The sequence below is a fragment of the Lepidothrix coronata genome, unplaced genomic scaffold (genome assembly GCF_001604755.1).
Source record: "Lepidothrix coronata isolate B3197 unplaced genomic scaffold, Lepidothrix_coronata-1.0 Scaffold128, whole genome shotgun sequence".
NCBI lineage: Eukaryota > Metazoa > Chordata > Aves > Passeriformes > Pipridae > Lepidothrix > Lepidothrix coronata.
The window spans coordinates 2,341,085-2,362,695 of NW_016690308.1; the positions used below are offsets into that span (position 1 = coordinate 2,341,085).

Below are 21,611 nucleotides of genomic sequence, written 5' to 3' on the forward strand. Positions count from 1 at the left end.
GGAGATTTATAGCTGTAATGTTTAGCTTTCCTTAATTTCCACAGTTTTCTCTCTTTCTTCACCATCAATCTGCCCATCTCCCCATGTTCTAGTAACAGAGATACACTAGCTTTCTTAAGGTTTTTTTCCCGTCATAAACTCTTTGATGTTCTCTGATTCAGCTATTTAGTTTTTTAATAAATTACAGCCTTTTGTTGTTGGTGTTTTTTTCTCTTGATACATAAAGTTTTGGTGAAATGTCAGCTTTACTTGTGTCATCCACACAGCCTGTGTCCAAGGTTTCCAGCCAAAATGAGGTAGATTAAAATTAGCCTTCAAATGGGTGTGCAGAAGTCAGTGTGTCATTCCTTCTTCTCTTGAAAATTCAGGACTTCCCTGATGCCCAGAGCCAGAAAGTCGATAACCACTCATCAGCAGAGTTCATGGCCCCAGATTTTCATGTAGCAGAACATTTTGCCCACGCAGCACCACATGGCTTCACCAGGGCTCTGCAGGGAGGAACATGTGCCTCTGAGCAAAGGCTGCTACGAATGGCACTAATCCTTCGTGATTCATGTCTACCCACAGGATGTACTTGTGGAGAAAAGGCTGCCAAACTGGAATTTCGAGTCATAAGTGGTTCAGGGAGGATCTGCCTTTCTTCTGATTTCTGCAAAGCATCCAGAATATTCCCATCCCACACAGGTGTTTTATTATTTTATATTAATACACATTAAGGAAATACCACCTGAAGGCCAGGAACAATTTAAACTGCATTGTGCTGGCATGAATAAAAATCGCGGTAAGCAACAGTCATGGCCCCCAAAGGGCTGTTGTCAGAAAGACAGCATGGACCATATGGAAGAGATGGGCAGAAGAGGTACTGAGGGGAAAGGGAAGCAAGTAACTACTAATGAGATAAATGCAAGCACACAAGCCTAATATCAGGTGTGGAATAGTTCCAATTAAAGATAGAATTTGTTCAATAACTAACATTATTATTTTGGTGAGCTGCTATCTCCAAGAGGACAAGCGTGGTGGAGTGAGGATATCTGTTTTCATATGCATTATTGAGATTCCGTATGCATGGAAATGCTTTTGATTTCCTCCAAATGCGGTTGAGACAAAGAGCTTCCAACTACTTCAGAGCCAGACGAAAGTGTCACGAGGAAGCTTAATTTTTCAAGATGTGTTACGAATATACATGATCCAAGTTGTATCCCAATGCATTTATTAAATACCAAACTACTCTGTGCCCCCTTTTTCACCCATATCTTTTGCACTTCTTTCAATTTCTAGTTACATAAGCGTATTAATTATGTATCTGTAATGATACATAATTCAAGTAGAAGTTGTTATTACAGTTACTACCTTCTCAAGCCTTTATATTACTGGTTGTGTCGTATTTGTGGACAAATCCTGCACTCCTGGCTCATGCAAGTGGATCTATTAAATTTAAAGGAGGTATCTTTAAATTAATTTTCATTCATAATATAATGATACATCAAACAGTGATGTTCAGCTGAAAATTTTTCTGTCAATGTTAATTTTAGAAGTATCAATGAAAATGCATTTTGTTTTCTCTGATTGTCTTCCTTTTATGAAATGCTGAAGAGAGAACCGTAAAATTCACAGTAGTGAGGCTTTGAATTCTGTATCACTGTCGGGCTATCACAGTCTGCATTCTTTTGTACAAGATTCCCCTGCTGTCTGCAACCCAAGGGAAACAATCCATTGCAGGAAACATTCTAAATGGTCATGTAAACACAGAATAAGATATCGTTCATTTTATATAAATTTTATATAAATTTTATAAATGTATTGATACTTGCACTTTCTGCATTTTTAAAAAATGCTCAAAACATCAAGAATTCTAGGGTTTAGTTTCTTCTTTTGAAGGATTACAAGAAGACAATTGTGCTTCCTCTTATTTAATTAAAAGGGAGTCCAGGCTTTTTGGTCTATCCCAAAGATCTTCCTTTATTGAAAATTGTAGGTAATTATTGAAAGGTGTTATAATACAAGTAGCTATATATAGTGTAATATTTTCATGGACTAATTGTCGTAACCACCATGCAACAGAAGGACCTGTGTAAAAACAGAGGCTGAGAAAGGATAATTGAATAGGAGGCAAACATTTTAAGTCTTTGCCTTTCAGAAAGTGTGGAGGCAAAATTAAAATGCCTTGGGTTGTGAAAGGGTTCAGGATCATGTATGTGTCTATGTGTGTGATTGTACATACATTTCTGTATATGTTTTGTGTGCACCATTGTAGAAATAATAGCTCTAATTTTCTATTTCCTGTATATTATACACAAGATTTCTTCATAGAGAATCTTCAGCCTTATTAACGTAGATTATTATTTCAACTTGTTCTCAGTATTTTGCTACATTCTCGGGACATCCATTTTAAATACTCTTATTTCTTATTTACTAATTATTTAATAGGTTTGTCCACACGTGTAAGGTGCTTTTACAAGATGTATTTTGATTCAAGAGGAGAGCTCTTACTATGGTAGTGTGGGTTTCTTTCACCAAGGCAGCAGTTGTTGGCCTCAGGGCACTCATCGAGCTGGAAGTAGAGAACAGGTTATGATTAGGTGCATGCAAGAATGATATTTTGCATCTCTGTGTGCAGAATTTATCTGGAGATTCTTTCTTTCCCCCAGCACATTTTAGATGAGAGATTTTCCTTTTTCTTACTCAGTTGTGGTGCTCTCAGTTTTAACTGCTGGTGTTTCATTCTTTCCTTCTGCAAAATAGTTATGACTGTCCTATGTCATCTCTTAGTAAATGTATCTTTTGATGTCACTATCAGTTGCTGGATTATTTTTTGATCAAACAAGTCATCTTTAGGAAGGGTGAAATTTTATCGTAGTTTACCAAGATCAAACAAGGGGACACCTCATAACCTTAAATGAAAGTACTGTTAACCTCACAATGATAAATTCACATAACCTGCCTTCCCAGAAAGCAGATGAGTAAGGACACCCTTCTGAGCTTAGTCCTTAACTTTCGTCATAAAATCAGAACTGAAATGATGGTAATTGCCTAAGAACCTAAATATACTGAAATATTCCTTTGGTGAGCCTGCAGAATCTACTTTTTATTGAAGTAAATAATGTTACTAAATTATTTGAAGCATTCACTCAATTTGGGAGTTTTAAACGAGGCCATACAGGGCCAGGTTTTCTGTTTAACTAATCCTTCCTGTTCTCTAAGGCATAGCCTTTTATACTCAAATGTGCTGTTATCAAAGAGTCCTACTTGTTCTGGGTTTCTCCTAGTTGTCTGTGGAGCACATATGCATCTCTCTGAGGTTAAAAGTGTTAGTGACACTTGGAAATAGGGTACCCACTCAGCTAGAGCATTGTTCTGATCCTCAATATAGAAACTGAGGATCACTTTCTTGTTTTGTTCTGTTTGATTTCTCTTGACTGGAGTTTGAAAGTACTAGGGGAATTTTGCCAGTGCCCTATTTCAAGGAAATCTTATTAATCACTTTCAGTCATACTGCACAGTTTCCTGCTGTGTATTGTTGCTGAAGAAGGAAATTCCAGCCTTATATTTTCATTAATGATCGCAGAAAGTTGGACTAGTACTACCGGGAAACATTGAATCAAGAGGGGTTATATGAAGATTTTTTATAATGTGCACTACATTGTAAGAGAAAAGTTGTACCATGGCCCTATCCTGTCTGCAATAAGGGTTATGCCATATGAAAGCGCCAGCTAAAGCAGTTACCTGCAGAGAATAGAAGCCTTAAGAAAGTACTATAGGCATCTCTAGCTGTATCATAATATGCTGGGAACTTGCAAAATATAAGGAATCAAGCTCTCAACAGGTTCTTGTAAAGTTTGGCTTTTTTAATACAGGCTAATGAACAAAAAGCGAGGCACACCAACACCCTGAGAGCATCCACTCTCTGAATGCTCTCTGCACTTCTATACATCAATGTCTTCACCCTTTCTTGTTCACAGACTATATACTCTTAAAAAAGAATTACAAATCTTCTTGTGCAGAATTATATAAGAAAATAGTTTAGGTAAAACTTTGCATTTTCATTTGCTGTTGGCATTTTTTCTGGTTTGTTTCTATTCTTGTTTTGACAATGTGGGAATCATATTACCTTTTGGGGGTCTCTTTTCTGGGGCATGTTGTGGACCGATAGTGGCCCAGAGACTACTGGGCCAGGCACCATGGTTTGGGAATCCGTGAGCCAAGCTAATGAGTCAGACCTCATGAAATGCTTCTTCCTCTTGAGTTAGAGGATGAGACCCCTCAAAATCTTCTGAAAATATAGTTTAAACTTAGATGCCCAAAATTACTTAGAATAGCTAACTTGCTCTCCTATTTGTCTAATTTACATGAAGGATGAGGATTTTACTTCTACTTATAGATAGTTATGTATTTACAGTCTCCTGATGCATTGCTCATATTGATATATGACATGAGTTGATTTTTGAAATGTATTTCAAATCCCATTATATTTGCAATATACTCTAAGTATAGCACTTAATGCAGTGTTTCATAGTGATTCAGAATAGAGGTAAGTGACTCAGAACCAGGGAGAAGTAACTAAAGTATTTTGACTGCTCTTGAAGGCGTTTCTGTCATAAGGAGATACTGGGAAAGAATGAAAATACTGCATCAGTACAAATTAAGTCAAAGGAAGAAAATGGAGCACAGCAATGGACAGTATTGATACTCTGTATTGGATGGAAGATAAGAAGCCTGTAGAAGAGATAAAAGCTGGTGTTGGTGTGCTCCAACATGCTGTTTGAAAAAATATAAACAACAGCCTCAGGTATTTTAAAGAATTAAGATTATGGAGCAATACTGAAAGAGAAAAGAATTAAAAGTTTCTTAGCAAAGACAGATATAACCCATTTGTTATAAATTTTTGCTGATTTTAAAGTTTATGTAGTATATATTAAGAACTTGTTTGACGTAAAGTGGGTTTTGTATCCTCGCTTTGCACCTGAAATATTGCATAAGCTACAATACTTTTAAATACTCCGTCTTATGTAAGCACCGAAAGTTGTCTCCATTTTTTTATTTCCTTTTGATAAATAGTTTGCTTAGGTTGTTGACACAGGACTTTTTTATTGAAATCTAGTGGAAACCTCTAAGAATTCTTACACATTTATGATGTATGAAGTCTCACTTAATTGGTCTTGTGCTGTTTCCATTGTCTACTGAATTCAGTTTGCTTCCTGACTGAGTTTAATGAATTTGCTGTCTGTAGGGAACAATATTAATGCCAAGCACTGCTCTGAGGCCCCAGGCAGGACTGGTGCAAGGTGCTGTGCAAACACACAGATGTCATCATGAGCCCCAGTGTTATTTTGCCACATTTATTACTTTACTTTCACACATACAGCAACTTCATCTAAAAAGTTTTTCTTTGAAACCACATTGTGCTAGCATTACTGCTCAGCAGCAATAAGGACCGTCCCTTGAACCCTACAGAGTTGGATTCAAGGGTCTGAATAGCTGGGACCATTAAAAACATTATGTCAGGTCTGTCCATGTCCTCAAGTGGGAATTGTGCAGGAATAAGAGCAACAGGTCCTCCTCCATAGGCCTTAACAGCTCAGCTTTCTTTCCTGAGTACAGGTGGTAGACTTAGTTTTTCTGCATCACCTGGTTGACTCCTGTATTACTGCATGGGTCACCATGCTGGGTGATGAAGGGGACAGGAAAAATATTCTCCTAATATTAAGCAGATATTAAGGTCTTGGTAGAGCTGTCATTCCCCAGTTTAATAAAAGTCTAAAGCATAGAAGTGCTGGGAAGGAAAAGCCATTTCTCTATACACATCTACTTCAATGGGTGAAGAGGAATTTTACACAGTGGTAACAGGAATTTTACAGCTGTGTAATACCTGTTCACACCAGCTGCGAGTGTCTGATCCAGTCATGTGGGACCCCACAGCCTGGCATTGTACCATGGTGTTGGGATGGCACAGCCTCACAGTCAGACAGTTATTGCAGAGGCCAGTGTGGACCTGGACAACTGCTCTGGTGCCAGACAGTGATGATGACGTTCTGTCTGTAGTTCTCTAGATGTGTGATCGATAAACAAGGAGACCTTGTAGGCTCTAATTAGGAAAATGCAAAGATGGAATTGATGTGCAGGCAGAATTAATTTTCATTAATTTAAATTAATTCTTTAAATTTTAAATTAATTAATTTTAATACAATTGTTTCTATTCGGAGGTCTGACTGCTGCAGTCAATCACTGTGATCACCTCTGCAACACAGTTGCAGGGAGAAATACTCTTCCAAGATTAATGTATGAAAATTGGCCTGTCAGTGTTTCTATTCCTGTTTCTAATTTTATCACTGATTATTACAGTTGCCTTTGTAATACCATTTGTTCATCTTGGGCCTTCTTTCACTTTTTCCTCTAAAAAACTCTGTGGAGTAGCTTTTAGTTAACCGGGATGAAGTAGGTTAAGCTTTACCAAGTAAAGTGTTCAGAAATTACTGGATGAAAACTGGTTATCAGTGCAGGGTATTGTTGAACTACTTCACTGCCAAATGACTCATCCCAAGAAGTTAAAAATAGAGTTCCAATGGGTTTTTGTTGTTCAGTTGTATTGTGACTCCAGAATTACATTATCACAGCTCCAAGGGCAGCTCAAATGCCATGTTACCCCACGGTAAGAAGGACTTGACAAGCATTCTCCTACTCGATGGTCTCCAGGCATTTGGGTTGTTTTTATCTGGGGCAGATGTTCTCAAGAGACTTTTTACTTGAGCAGGAGGGAATAGATATAATGGAAAAGACTTTTCCATGTTGTTATGCGGGAAAAAATTCCTCGAACTCTGGTCTTACACTAAGAAATGCATTTTGTGATTTTTGTAACTGCAGCTGGAAGCTTTACAGAGAGCTCATACTGAGTGTGTGTTTCTGCTTTCCTGCCTCAAGTGAGTTTGAAATACTCCCAGTTATTTGCCTCTCAATCAGATTTATTTCCTCATTCAGGCTAAGCAGTTCCAGTGTGCTCTGCAGTCAGACACATTGAACAGTCACTGTAAGTTATGTATCCACTTCTTCAGTTTTGGTTCAGGTACTTCTGGTTGTTTCCTGGTTTTGTTTTGTTGAGGTTGATGAGAAGAAAGCAATGGAAAACAGAGGAGAGAAATGTCTGTATGAATCCCCACAATGACTTCTGTCATTTTGGTTTTGCTTGTCTGAGGTCAGACTGTGACATTTAAGCCTTTTTGGTTTAGAGAGGAGTATTAAAACCCATCAGTGAGTGTTTTCTCACTTGACACCAGCACAAAGTTAGCACAAGCTGCATGTGACAGGAGGAAAGATCAATTCAGTGTTTCCCTGCCCTTACCTCCTCCATTTCATTATGATGCCAAGTCCCCGCATTCACAGAATTTTGGTGTCACCCACATTCTAGAGTTTTCCGTGCCTATAAAGGCTTAGGGGCAGTCAGAAGGGAAGCACTATGTGTTGGGACCTGAGTGAGATCAAGCCTGAGTGAAACAGGGCCAGTGGTTCTCCACAGAGGGATCTGCCCTTTCGCAGAGATTATTCACTAGTGAGTTTTGCTCAGGGTCACACTTTCTGCTTGTGCAGAGGCCCTGTGGCTCTCCTGGAAACTGATTACTGCTGTTTTCTGTCTTTCAGCTTCTGTTTTTTATTTGATAGACCTTTTCTCTGTTCTGAATCAATGAGTTATATCCAGGATACCATTTTCACATGTCCTATCCCAAGAAGTGGGATGTTTAGAGTTAAATCCTGATGCCTCCTGAGATGCTGGAGCCCATGAGCCTCCCCTGAGCTTTGAGCTTTGTGTCTGATCCTTACAGCTCTTTTTCTGATCAGGTTTTCAGAAGATGTAGTTTTCTATGCTCTCTGGTTTCATTAGCAGCTCTGATAGCTGACTATTCATGATGAGGCCTAAAAACTCATTTCCTTTGCTCTCCATTTTCACATTCCTGAACAGTGACAGGTCAGGAGGTGCTTTGGTTCTGTAGAGAATAACTTCTGCAATGTGAGCTCAATTATTTGACAGGGGACTTCACACATCTCTATAAAGTGGCCTGGGAGGGGACAGGAAATGGAGGCTCTATTAATTTAAGAGTGAGATTTGGTGAATCAGGTTGATTCATCCAGGTAGGACTAGCCCCTGAGGCAGTGAGTTTCCTGTATGAGACTTCTGAGTAGCTACAGCACATGGATTGCAACATGGGGTGGAATACAAAAGTGTGGTCTCACACTGAATATACTGAGCTTAACAGTCCTGATAACCCTTTTGACTGCAGCTGAATAATGTGGAGGTCTGGTTGGGTGGGATGACGTTTGCAGCTTTACAGGAGTTTTGGTGTTCCTGGGGATCTTACATGGCTCTCTGGAGACCCAAAGGTATTCATGCAAAAGCATGTTTCTGAGACAAGTAAGAGGTGTTTGGTGAACTAAAAACATGTTTGCGCAACCTTGGTATGTCTGTGTAAGAATTAGCTTTACATCTGGTAAATAAAATATTGTGTAAACTTTCTGTGACCAAAAGATGACATTAACACAAAATGAATTGTAATTAATCTTAGTTGACTGCTAATTACCTGTAAAATCTGATTAAAGGGAAAACTAAATTTGCCTGCGGTAATTAGTGTCTCAATATGAAGTCTATGTCCATGTAAATATGTCTAGTTCTCTGTGCTAATTTATCACCACTGTTATTTACGAGCTTTTTTTTTCTTTCTGCAAAGGTTACAGAGAATGAAGGACAAAATTAGAATAATGAATTCTTGTTTATTAACACAGAAACAGAACAAATATTCTGTAGACATTTTATAGACTCCAACATTATAATATTGTCAGAGAAATGTAGTGTTTCAAACATATTAGCATAGAAATAGGTTTGTTTCTTATTATTTCAAATAGTTTGCTTGCACTGGTTTGTCATTCAGTTGTCAGTAGAAAGGCAACAAACATTCAGTGAGAATTAACCCCCAAGAAAGGACTGGCCATTCTGCTATTCATTGACAAATGGATTTTGAAATATTCACATAATGAAATCTCCAGAGCAAATGGACTTTAACAGCTGATGGGGTTTTGTAAAGAATCATCAAATCACAGCTGGACATCCAGAGTGAATTTTCAGTAGGGATAGCAGGCAAGTTTATACACACTTACAGTGTGATTGAAAGGAGTAGGACATGTAATTCTTCAGTCTGACAGGTAGCAAGTCTTTTCTCTGTTTTGTTTTTAGCACAAATACTTTAACTACCTTGTCCTCCATCAGGAAAACTTTGTAGGTATCGTGTTCAACAGCAAAAGGAGCAATCTATAAAGTGTTCTTCATAGAAAACCCACAAACCTGCACACTTGCTGCTACACAACAAGCTATTATTCAAAACACAGCCCTTGCTCATGATGTAGTTAGCTATCACTGCATCTGCATCTACACTGAAGGGAAAATGCACACAGCCCATCTCATTACAACTTCCATGCAGCCAGGATGCTTTTTAATGGAAATAATGACATTTTTGAATAACCAACCTGAACAACACTCTTAAGCACACAAGTAGGAAATGTCTGGGGTTTTTATGTTGCTACCCCATATGGGATGCAGAAAATCACTCTGTGATTACCTCCCGCACTGAAAAAGTAACACATGCTGATCCTCTCCCTTCTACCCTTTAAACAGCTCTCCTAAACCTCGCCAAACTGATTATCAGAAGCTTTTTAGAATCAGATAGTGTGAGAGCAACAAATAAAAAAGCTACCAAAGTATGTCCAAAGCCACCACAAAAAAAGTGTTCTTGACGTCCAAATCACCAATGGGCTCTTTACATAGAAACCTTACAATGTGATGTACTTCCTCTAATGTTCCAAACACCTTCCTGGAATTATGTGAGTGAAACAGTGACTTTGCACCCAAATACTTCTGTGCTGATAACTGGAAAAGGACAGAAGAGCCAGTACTCAGAGAAGAACATTTTTTGCAAAATACTTTATCTCTGCCTTGCTGATCCTGGTTCTCAAGGGAGATGTAGAGAATACCTTTGAGGAAGGAAATTTAGGATAAAGTGTGCAACTTTGCTGGATATTAGCAATACAGACACAACAGATTCATTTTTATTTTGAATTGCAATTTTTTTCTAAGCCTTTCTTCTTGATAAACCCTTTCTGTTCCACTTTCTGTCCAGCTGATAAGGAAATGAGCCTTATCACCTCTCCCCTTGGTTACCCTTCATGATGTTCTTCTCTCAAGTTGTTCAGCTGATTAACATAACTAAATGAAATTCAGAACAGTGTGTCCCACTTTGTACTGAGATTGAAGTGTCCTGCCTCTGTTTCAGCCAAAGCTCTATCTATTTCTCTATGAAAGATATTCAGATCTTTAATTCTTGCCAGTCTTATTCAGATAAAGTATGTTATTTAGGTGTTTACAACAAGGCTATGGTAGCTCTCTCTTGAAATTGCTCTCCCATGAGAATAAGGGAGCAAAAAGCTGAGATAGGGTTTGTCATTCAAGTAGAAACTGGAAGAATATCAAAGCAACTCCCTGGGTATAACCCTCTTTCTCTCTTTCTCCTTGGATTAAGGGCATATGGATGTTCTCCTAGAAGACATGTACCATCATGCTTTACTTATGTAAAATTAAGTGAGAAAACTAAAAGTTTTCAGCAAGCTCTCCAAAGATATGCAGTTCTGAATAAGGCCTTTAACACTGCCCTGATGTGCCCAAAGATTATTGTATTAATGGTTAATTACTAAATGATCTCATGACACAAGCTATTACACCATCTGTGTGTGCCTCTTCGAAAATTTGTACTGACACATAATTGAAGGTGGAACAGAATTTGTTCCTGTAAAGAGAAATTGGTAATGCATTCATGTAATTTAAGCTTGATGATATTGTTATTTATATGCAATCTCATAATTTTCAAGGTCTAACCATTTGTTACAGAGAGCAAAATTTCTCAGAAATACAAACAGACAGTATACACATACAGAGAACAGTATCTCACCTGATGACTCCTCAGTAGTTTGTATAATTCTTAACTGGGGCAATGTCCTTAAGAAAACTTCACCTGTCTCTGAAACAACTATGGAATCATAGAACCATCAAATTCTTAAGGTCAGAAAAGACCTTTAAGGTAATCAATTCCAACTGTTAAGCCAGCACCCCCAAGTCCTCCACTAAACCGTATTCCCAAGTGTCACATCTAGATATTTTTTTAACACTTCCAGGGTAGGTGACTCTATCGCTTCCCTGGGCAGCCTATTCCGATGTCTGACCATTCCTTCGGTGACGAACTTTTTCCTAATATCCAGTCTAAGCCTCCCTGATGCTACTTGTAGTCATTTCTACTTGTCCTATCACTCGTTGCTTGGGAGAAGAGACCAACCCTCACCTGGCTACAACCTCCTTTCATGTAGAGAGTGATAAGGTCTCCTCTGAGCCTCCTCTTCTCCAGGCTGAACACCCCCAGCTCCCTTAGCTGCTTCTCATCAGGCTTGTGCTCCAGACCCATCCCCAGCTGCTTTTCTCTTCTATGGACTCACTCCAGCACCTCAGTGATTTCTGGAAGTGAAGGGTCCAGAGTTGAACAAATATAGCTAAGTCCTTATGTTTTTCTTTCCATTAACTTTAATTTAGCCAAAAAGAAGGGACTCAATCTAACAAACTAGTGACTCAACTAATCAATTTTCTAATTGACACTGAGTTTGTGGATGGTCAGACTGTACATCTATGGGACTGTGTTATTCTATTCCTGTTACCTTTGCTCTCTCTTCCTTTGTTTTCCATATTCAGACATTCTATGTAGTTCAAATAAAACTCCACTTGTCTTTAAGCTGGGTCATGCATCAATCACAATGCCCTAAACTGTGAAAGCAATTTTGACTAGAACCTTTTGCAATAGAAATAATGGTGCAGTGGAAACTGGTCTTACATGTACAAAACATTGCAAGGGCATTGTAATATATCCCTTGTGTCAGATTTTCAGGCTACTGTGTTTGTTCTCATTGAGGGATAAGAAGGCATCTCATTCATTTTATTGTGGGGAGCAGGAGGTGAGCTCAACATCCTTTAAAGAAATGTTCTGTTTGTTTGGGGGTTTTTTTCCAGCTGGATCTCTCTGAAGTTATTTCCTTTGGTGTATGATCATATTTAAAATTAACTCATTTGGTTGTGTTTTTCAGAAAATGTTGGGCCAGTAGCTCAGCTGGTAATTCTGAGAGACTGAAATACTGTTGCTTCCTTTGGCAGTGCAGCCCAACAGAAAAGCCTGCAGAGGACTTTGCCTATTTAGAGGGCAGGGAGTGTGTCTGTGTTTCATTCCTGCAGTGCAACTCAGTTTCTCTCTAGAAATCCATGAAGAATGTGTGAATTGATGCTTTCACACCAGCTTGGTTGTGTTCCAGTACTGTTAGTACAGTCTAGGTTCTCTGTAAATAAGACTGGAGTTATACAATAGTAGGTTACTACTCTGGCAAGTTTCAACTAGTAGGAATTGTTTGTCACTGATTACTCTTGTAGTGCAATCTGTGTAGCAGATCCACACTTCTTACAGCCAAAATTGTCTAGAAACCAGAGACTGAGAAAAAGGGCAAAAAATCCATTACTTACATAACTCCTTTTTCTTGCTCTGCATTGCAGAGCTTTTAATAGTTTTGTACTCAAACCCTCCAGTCTTCCAGGTGAGTTGGTCTGGTAGGAAACTGTTACGTCCTGCTGTAACAAACACTTATTTTCTTAGAAGAGCTACATCCAGCATATCCGAGTCAATGGGAGACAGAGGAAATGCCTCTCTTGTGCCACAGTCCTGAGCTGGGCCACTGGCTTGCTGCAATCTTTTGGCCTGGCCTTGCTTCCTTGTGGCTTGCATTCCAACTGATTCTCCTGTTGGGACAATCAAATGTGTTAAAAACACTTAAAATACCCCCAGGACAAGAGCAGAACTTAGAGCATCTACATGAATAACAATAACTTCCTAGCCAGGAACAACTGAGCTGTACACCTTGCTGGGAAGTCCTGTCACATTGTGCCTTTGACTAACACTGAGAACCCTAATTTCGAAGCACTCTGCTTTAATTTATCCTTTTTTTCCCCTGGATGCTCTGTATAGCAATGTTTTCAGAAATTATTGTCCCAAAGTTTAGAGAATAGGAGCCTTCACTAGAAAACTGCCACCCCAATGAGCAGATGGTGCTCTCTCTCCAGTGCTGGGCTGGGATCTGTGTCCTTTCCTATGCCCTGTTGCTGAACTTAGGGGTGTCACCTTATAAGATGATACTTAGAAATGTATTTGAGAGGTGAGGTTCATGAACCTCTCTCTCCTACAGAATATTTTGCACCAAGGTGATACACGCAAGTGAACACGTATCTGTCATGGGGAAGTATGTCTTGTAATGCCAGTGTAACTGAAACACAGCAAAACTGTCATTTGTAGGAAAAACCTTTTAATCTGAATATGGAAAAGAGTAGATTTGAGAAAAGGGAAAACATGTATTTTTTTTTTTTTTAACATCTTACAATAATCAGAAAAGGGAGTTTATAGAATGAGGTGAAAAAATGTCTTTTGTCTCATGGGAGAACCTGTACCTGAACATTTTTAGATGGTAAAAGGTACAAAATGAGAAATAACAGAATCTGCCAGGTCAATTTTCCTATGGACAATTTAGGGACAATCCCATGGTAATTGAATAGGTGAAGTGTGTCTTTCTCCTGGTGATCATAATCAAAGAACTGGTCAAATCTCTAACCAAATTAAAAGATCTTTGGTTATTAGGCCTTGCCTAAGGGGCTTTAACAGTACTTTTAACAGTGCTCTCTTTATGCCATGGGCGTGGGGGGAGGTTTGGCACCGGGAAGTAGAGTGTTTTTTTTCCTCCTGGTGTTGAGATTTAGCTCTGATTACTGAGGCTGATTCTTCTTTTATGTAAGAGACAAAAGCAGCCAATGATTCAGTTCATTAAAGCTGAACTGTATTGAAATGACTGGTGATTCTGTGTTGGAAATCAGCAATGGGCTACTACTTGCTTTAGGATAAAAATAAAAAGAAGTCCTGATAACATATCATTGATTCAAGACTATCCAGTCTACATCTTTAAAATTCACGAGAAAAACAAAGGGAGACAGCTGCTGAATTAATCAACACAGGCTGAACTTCACTGCAGCAAACAGCTTATCTTCAAAAGAAAAAAAAAGAATAAAGGAATTTAAAAAAAAAAAAAAAAAAAAAAAACTGAGCAAGAAGGTAAGGATGATGTATGACAGGAGTGTAAAATGGAAGCTGCACAAAACAGCAGACCCCGAGCAAGTTTTATGCACTTCTGGTGCAAGAAACCAGATAAGATTAAATCCCCCAGCTTCATAAGAAACAAGTAGAACAATCTGCTCCTGGCTATTGCAACAGCAGAAGGATGCATGAAGGTCTGAGACAAGCTAAATATCTTTCAATGCTCATTTCCAAGTGCCTTTTTTGGCTCCTAATTCCTCTAGGCTTCTAATTTGCCTGTTACTTTGACTCAGCCTGAGGGCTAATCATGTGCTCGAACCATCCATTTAGAAAATAAAAGGCATAGCAAGGCAACCCAGCAAGATGTGTTGAATGAATGCTGAAGGCAGAAATAACAAGTATCTTAACAAAATCTAAGGAGAAGAAGGTGAAAGCAAGTAGCCCTTGCAGCAACAGCATGCTTCAGTCTGTGCCAGCTGGTGCTCTTCCTCCTCCCGCTCCCTCAGGAGACTGAGCCCTGAAAGGACTGATGCTGGTGTTCACTGCTGGAGGTTTCTGGAAGTTTATTCAGTCTAAACTGTTCCTCTCAGGTGTTCTAAAGCTCTAAAGAAGGTGTGATCAATGACAAGTCAGGGTGAGTGAGGTTTCCTAATTCAGATCATGTCCTGTAGTGGATCTTGTGTTAACAGGCTACTGCATATAAGCTGTCTGATCTGAGCTAGGTTTTCCTTTCCTTTAGCATACACAGATAATGTTAAAAATGGGGCCCCATTCTCAATGGGTGCAAAACAGCTCTGACTTTCTGTGGAAATGCTGAACTGTCCCAGCTGACAGCCAGACCCAAAAGGGACAGCAGTTTTCTTGGTGTACTGTCTCACACTTCTGGTCTAGCTGGAATTATCTTGTTGCCTAGGGGAATTAAGCAACTTCATTAGTTCCCTAATTTCCTTCTGGTGTTTTGAAAATACCAGATGTAATTAGTGTGTTTTCTCACCCTGTGGACTGCATGCTCTTCCCTTTTCCCATGCTTTCCAGGTGCTTCTCCAGGGTATGGGAAGGCCGTAGGACCATGGATCTGATCCTGCGCCTTCCCATTCCAAAGGCTATCACGTCCATATTGCTGTGCAAATGATCACTTTTTCTTTCCACAACAGTTCCAAAGCAAAAATGAGAACTGGTTCTTCCCCAAGGACTGGGCAAAAGTTAATAGCTTTGAACCAAATTAAAAATGTCATTGTCTCTCTTGGTTTGTGGCAAGTATACCTTTGAAAAGAGGCAGGAGCAGACTCATTTTGGAAACATCAAAGGAAAAAAATCAACTTTTTATTAATCAAATGCTTTGTCAGAAATCTTTTTTGTTGTTGCTGTTATTAATGTAGTGTTTTGCCCCTCAAGTTCTGGCTGCTCTAGCTCCACTTTGCTCCTGCCCCTTGGGACTGCAGTTCTGGCCCACTTAAGTCAATGTCAAGGCTGTTTTGCAGTCTCAGTCCTTCACTGAGGCCCCACAAGGGTTTTTCTGTGCCTACAGCAGTGCAGAAGGCTAGGAGAAGCTGCCTTATTTATTTTCCCAGCCTAAAATTAAAAGGCATTTAGACTGTTTGTCATTAGCGAAAGTGTCCTGCAGTCCTCCGTGCCATTACTCCAGCTGCAGCTTTGTAAACTGATGTTCTGGTTAGAAAAAGTATTTATGTGAAGTCAGATATCTGAGATTAAAGCTAAAATGCTGTTTGAATGCTTTTGTGTGGTACCATAAATGTAGATCGGTTGAAACACTCCATCTATCTGTCTGTCCAATCATATACCTACTGCTTGAATCAATAAAGTTTAGCACATGGAGATCTATTTGAAATACAAATCCAGACAAAAGACACTTACTTTCTTTAATCTTGGACCAATACTTGTATAGAGGCTGTTTCATTAATATATTATCTCTGAAAGGTAACTGGGTTTGTCGGAATTGAAATAAGGTTAAATGAATCAGCTATTGTAGTTCATCTGCTGAATCACAACACTTTGCTCTCAGTTTGTAAAATACTCTCCAGACTAATGAAGTAGGGTCAATCACATGCATTTTTGCCTGAATCAAATTGCCATTAATTGTGTCACAGCTACGGACAGGTCAATAAATGTTGCCATTGCACACTGACTATTGCAGTGCCAGAAGATGAGCCATTTTCTCATTACGTGGTGCAGATTTAGACTCTGCACAGATCAGTGTCTAATTTCTGCAGTGTAGAAACTGCCCCCATAGCTCATAGTTTCTTGCAGAAATGTCACTGGCTATATCACCTGTAAGTGCCCCATTCCTGGAACAGGGATGGTTCAGCTGGTATTTAGCGCTGTGGTAGATGTTGGAATCATTCAACTCCCACAGATCCCTTTGTAACTTCAGTGTACTGAGCACCTTCTGAAAAGCATTTATTATCCACAGTTGTGCTGCTTCGATTTGCAGTTCACTGATGGATAGAAATGGCAGGAGAAACATTTGTGATAAGTAATGGATGCATTGTGTTGACTAGCTACTGCAGTTATTGCATCAGGGCACACATTGAGTGTTTAATTTGCTAATAAAAATTAACCAGGAACGGGAGGGAGGGAGGACTGTGTTAGCTGGTAATATCACACATCCCAGTTGAGGTTTCAAGGGATATCAGACAATGTAGAGCCATCTGCTCTGATACACACCTCTGACATCTGCAGAAGGGGTTTAGCCAGGCTAGAGAAGACACAGACAATAACAGTGACCTTGGGTGATTTCAAAAAGGCAGGTGAGAGGAGACGAAAAGTAGAGAAGGAAACAGCTGCCCCATCTAAAAAGGGATGGGGTAGGAGTGCCCCACATAAAAGACTTGGGTAAACTAGATCCCATCACAGATCTTTTTCTCTGTATTAAAGCTTTCTTTTTTCTTTTTTTTTTCTTTTTTTTTTTTAATTCAGTTTTTATTTTTGTTTGTTTTGTTAATATTAGCCAATCTTTGAGCAATCTGGTCGCTTCTACTAACCTTGGGTTGCAGTCTTGGGAGAGAAAAGTGTCAGTGCCAAAGCCAGCAGGGCTCTGAGTGTGAGTGCTACTGATGTAGAACCTGCTGTGAGATGTCTTCAAAAGGGAGGGAGCAACTGGATCTTCTGCTGAAAAGCTGAAATGGGGAGAGTCTTAACTCTGAGAGTCCATAAGGGACCAAAGTTACACTACTCTTTTTATTTGTAGTTATATATGGGAGAAATATTTCTGTCTAACAAAGATGCCCAAGTCTGTGGTTTGTTTGGAGTCTTTTTGTTTGTGCGTGGGTTTGTTTGGTTTGGTTTTGGTGTTGTTTTTTTTTAAATATCCTCTTTTTGCTATTTTGTGTGGGTGCAAACCCAAGAACAGGGTAAGTTCTTCGTAAAAAAAAAAAAATAGAGCTTCTAGGCAAACTGCAAAGAGAAAGAGAGCATTTTCCATTCTCCCACTTCCCCAAGGAATGTGCAAACCATTCAGCAGTTTGCTGCTCTGGGCTGGATTTCTCTCAGCCTTTCTTGTTGCAGCTGCATAAACAATTAAATATTAATTGGACTAGAAAAACAGATTGGCCATGTGCAGAATAAAGACATTCACCTGGGACACAAGTGGCCAAGTTCAGCTCTCAACTCTGAAACTGGTAAAGTAAATTTTTCTGACCTACTTCTGAGTTGTTGGTCTTGGTCACCCGATTATATTTTATCTCTCTTTATTATTACTGCCCATGGTCTCTCCTGTGTTTAGTCCAGTCAAAACATAAAACACCTTTTCTAAAGACTTCATCAAAATTAGCACATTCCCAGCAGAAGTGTTGCTTTCAGTGACTAGATTGGGGCAGGTTCAACACTTTTGTTTAAAAAAATTTGACTAGCTCCAAAGTGTTAGAAATATTTATTCAAATGGACCTCCTGCCACAGGTTTTTTCCCCCATAGGAACGCTGGAAGATGAAGAATGAAAATATATGTCTGTTAACTTACTCTGCCCTTGTGCTAGGAGGAGAAATATTATCTTACCTTTTGCAAGTTGTAAGATGCTTTCTTAGCACAAGACAGAGCATGTGCTATTTCTCTGTCCAGATATATTATAGTTGCAGCTGGATATTCAAATAAACTGAGTGTGTTTCCTCAAAAGAGCTCACAACCCCCTGTATTTTATCAGCACATGTAGTGCAAAAAGGCCAAAGCGAGGAATCTGGTGTGATGAAAATATCATACTGTGGTATGACATACCTAATTCAAAAAGCAGACAAGAAGGACCAGATGTCCATAAAAGATCCCAGGGATGGTTTTACATTAAGATGCAGCAAAGTTCTGGTTTTTGCACTTTGAGTATTTTTAATGTACCAAAACACTATTATGATATAACTTCTGACATATATTCAGGCTAACCAGTACTTGACATTCCCAAGGGAGTGGAAACTACATTAAGAATATTGCTTATAAAGTGCTCTTGACTATCATAACTATCTTTAAGTAGTTTTCAGCTTTGAATTTGATCCCTTTTGGTCTCAGAAAGGTTGATTATTAAATGTGAGATTCAGGATGCCTTTCCATCCCCTGTTTGCTTCTCATAAGTCTCTCAAAATTCCTGTAACTGAAATTATACTTTAGCTACTGGACAAAATTTAGCAGTGATGCTCTGTATTGAGCCAGCATGTTCAAAAAAACAGTCTTAATTGTTCTCTGTTCCCTGTGCATCTTCTTTGAAGTTAGCAGGGCTGGTATGGGAAAAACATCATTTCACTACTGCTTTTGCTGCCTGCTTCAGCTCATCTTAATATTTTAAACTGGGTAAGGCACAAGAAAATTTCTCTGGAGATATCTGTTGTGAAAAGGGCACAAAATTCCCAGTAATCCTCAGAGAAGATCTTGGGTTCTTGTTGTCATTTTTAACACTCTTATAACAAGTGTGCTCTGTATTTGTCAGTATTGCAACAACTTAGTATGCTGTTAAATTCGGCTGGGTAGCAGCACTTGCCAAAAATTGTTATCCAATAAGACAAATAAATAAAGTATGAGGAGTTTTTTGGTTTGTCTAATTTTTTCTTTCTTGTTAAATGAAATTATTGAAAGCTAAGTCACACAGACTCTTCTTTGAGTTGTGTTAATCAGTAAACTTGCAGTAGCACATGTGTTAGAGGGGCATCTGTTATGGGAGGATGAAAATGACCACAGAGAGGTTTGAGCCATGCAAGTAAGAATTTTAGGAATTTCAGAGGAAGGCAAAAATAAAATCTGGGTTCAGCCAGATTTTATTTAATAAATAAAATAAAATCTGGGTTCAGCCTTGCTCCCCAACAGCAGCCCCATATTCAGCTTTTGTTACTGGAGAAACAGTGAAAGGCAGTGAGGCAAACTGTATTAATCAGGGATCTGTCCCGATTTTGTCATTTCAGATGTTCTCCTGCTTTAGGACAGTGTGACTTTGCCAGCAGCACAATGTTAAGGACAAAGCCTCCAAGGTCTGCAAGTCATTCAAATGCACACTTGTTTTTCACTTGTCTGACTTGTGCTGTGGGCAGTGCATTGCAATTCCCAGAGGGCTCCTGAGAAGTCCAGCTGGGTCAGTGACAAGAGCAGGGATCAGAGAAGTGCCTCGCAGTTAGAGATGCTTCCAGGACAGTGTTCACTGGTAGTTAACTTGAGCTATCAATAGGTATTTACTGTGCTGGTCAGCTAAAGCATCAAGGGGGGTTTAGTCATTGCAGAGGTGTTGGCCTCGGGTGTTTATAAATCATAATCTGAGTTCTCAAAAAATTAATGTTTGCCCAAGAAATATGGAAATTTAGACAGTTTTGTTGTCTTAAATTAGTGTTTGACATTCTGACTCTCTAATGGATCATTCAAATGATGTTGAAAAACTCCCTGCACCATAAAAACCTTTTTTTAATTTTCCCTAAAAAGAAGCATTTTTTGTTAATCACATAGCTAAAGGAATAGGAGCATTAAGGAAGTACCAGGAGTTTGCCAATACTGGTGAATAAATCTGCACGTTCACAGCTCTTATTAAGCTAAATAAGAGTTGTGGGAATTAGAAGACTCTGGAAAGGAAGTTTTAAATCATTAAATCGTTCTGATATCTCCATGAGGGCATGCATTTTCTAACTATTTTATTTACAGCCTTCTGGTTGCTTTACACATCACTGATCTTCACTTATAATGTTACTTGATATCACATCAAACCGAGAGACTGGTGCTCCTGGTTGGGCACTGGAACCCCAAAACTGCTCTCAGGGTCCAAGTGGAAAGCAGACTTTTCCAGCCTGTCTTGATTTCTGTTTCACTGCACAGGTCCCGTGGGATAGGAAAGTCATTCTGCTAAGGGAGGGACGTACAACATAAGTGCAACACTTTGGAAAGAGTTTTAAAAAATGATTACCTGTGGCGTGTTTGGATTGGACATCACAGGGAATTGAAGGTCTGCAGAGTAGCTCTTTGCTGCAAGAGAAAGACTTAACCTCTGTAGCAGCTGGTCTTTTTGCAGTGTGGGCTCTGTTTGTGAGCTCTCAGCCTGTTCCCCCGGTCATGTGTCTGGTTGACCAGTAATTAGGAAAACCAATGAAGTATGAGCAGCATTTCTGATGATCCTTCAGCTTTGGAGTCATCAGCGGACGAGAGAGCGGCAGGACTGGTGACAATCTGCTTTTCTAGAAGACTTGCTGCCCTTGCTGGCATGTGAAATATGCACTGTACTGTAAATCTGAGTTTGTTTTTTTTTCTCTGTAAAGCCGAGGAAAGCTGTGTCTGGTGGCTGTGATACTGACTGGAGACTTGGGTACTGTGCTGGGTGGCACTGGAGGAGTCTGGCACGTTAGACTCTTCCTTCGCTAGAGCCAGGAGGACTATGATTTTTTTTTCTGGTGTTCTCTGTACCTGGAGCCTCTTTCAAGCAAAGTGAGCCCAGGAGTACTTCAGCATTCCACAGGAACACAGGGCAGGCAATTCTTCATGATTTACCTAAAGTGAAGCTAGTACAGTTCAGCCCAACTAATGATTTAAAAGTCAAATCAGACGCTAGGTCAGATGAATGAAGTTGTGAAACTTTTTTTTCTTTTGTCATAAATTACTTTTATAAAGCACTCCTAGAAGCAGGGAACCTGCTGATAAGTCTTACTTAGCAGGGGTAAGAGGGAATACAGCCCCAGCGTTTCACACACTCCTGCAAGGCTGAACTGACACAAACTAGTTTGTTCCGCCACTTCGAAAGATAAATGAAGTACAGAATTAATTATAATATCGATTCCAAATTAACTAAGTTAAATTAAATGGTTTATTCAATACCAGGTGATTTTTAAAATGTATTATACAGTGCATTATTTACATCTCCACTTGAACAAGAAGACCCAAATATTTTATGTAATTAAAGAAATGGATTCTGGGGTGCAATTCTACAGGGTAGATGAGTAGGCTAGGTGCAC

The 21,611-nt window shown here is 39.3% G+C and overlaps 1 protein-coding gene and 1 long non-coding RNA gene across 6 annotated transcripts in view; one reads left to right on the forward strand and one right to left on the reverse strand.

Moving 5' to 3' along the window:
* DPP6 (dipeptidyl peptidase like 6) overlaps window positions 1-21,611 on the forward strand; it is a 547,876-nt gene that overhangs the window by 322,234 nt on the left and 204,031 nt on the right. The window lies entirely within an intron of this gene.
* On the reverse strand, window positions 1,964-20,677 carry LOC108503011. Its single transcript, XR_001876689.1, has 4 exons — window positions 20,573-20,677; window positions 18,208-18,423; window positions 12,584-12,856; window positions 1,964-2,551 (listed from the first exon to the last, which is right to left on the reverse strand). It is a non-coding gene; the product is annotated as an uncharacterized LOC108503011 (long non-coding RNA).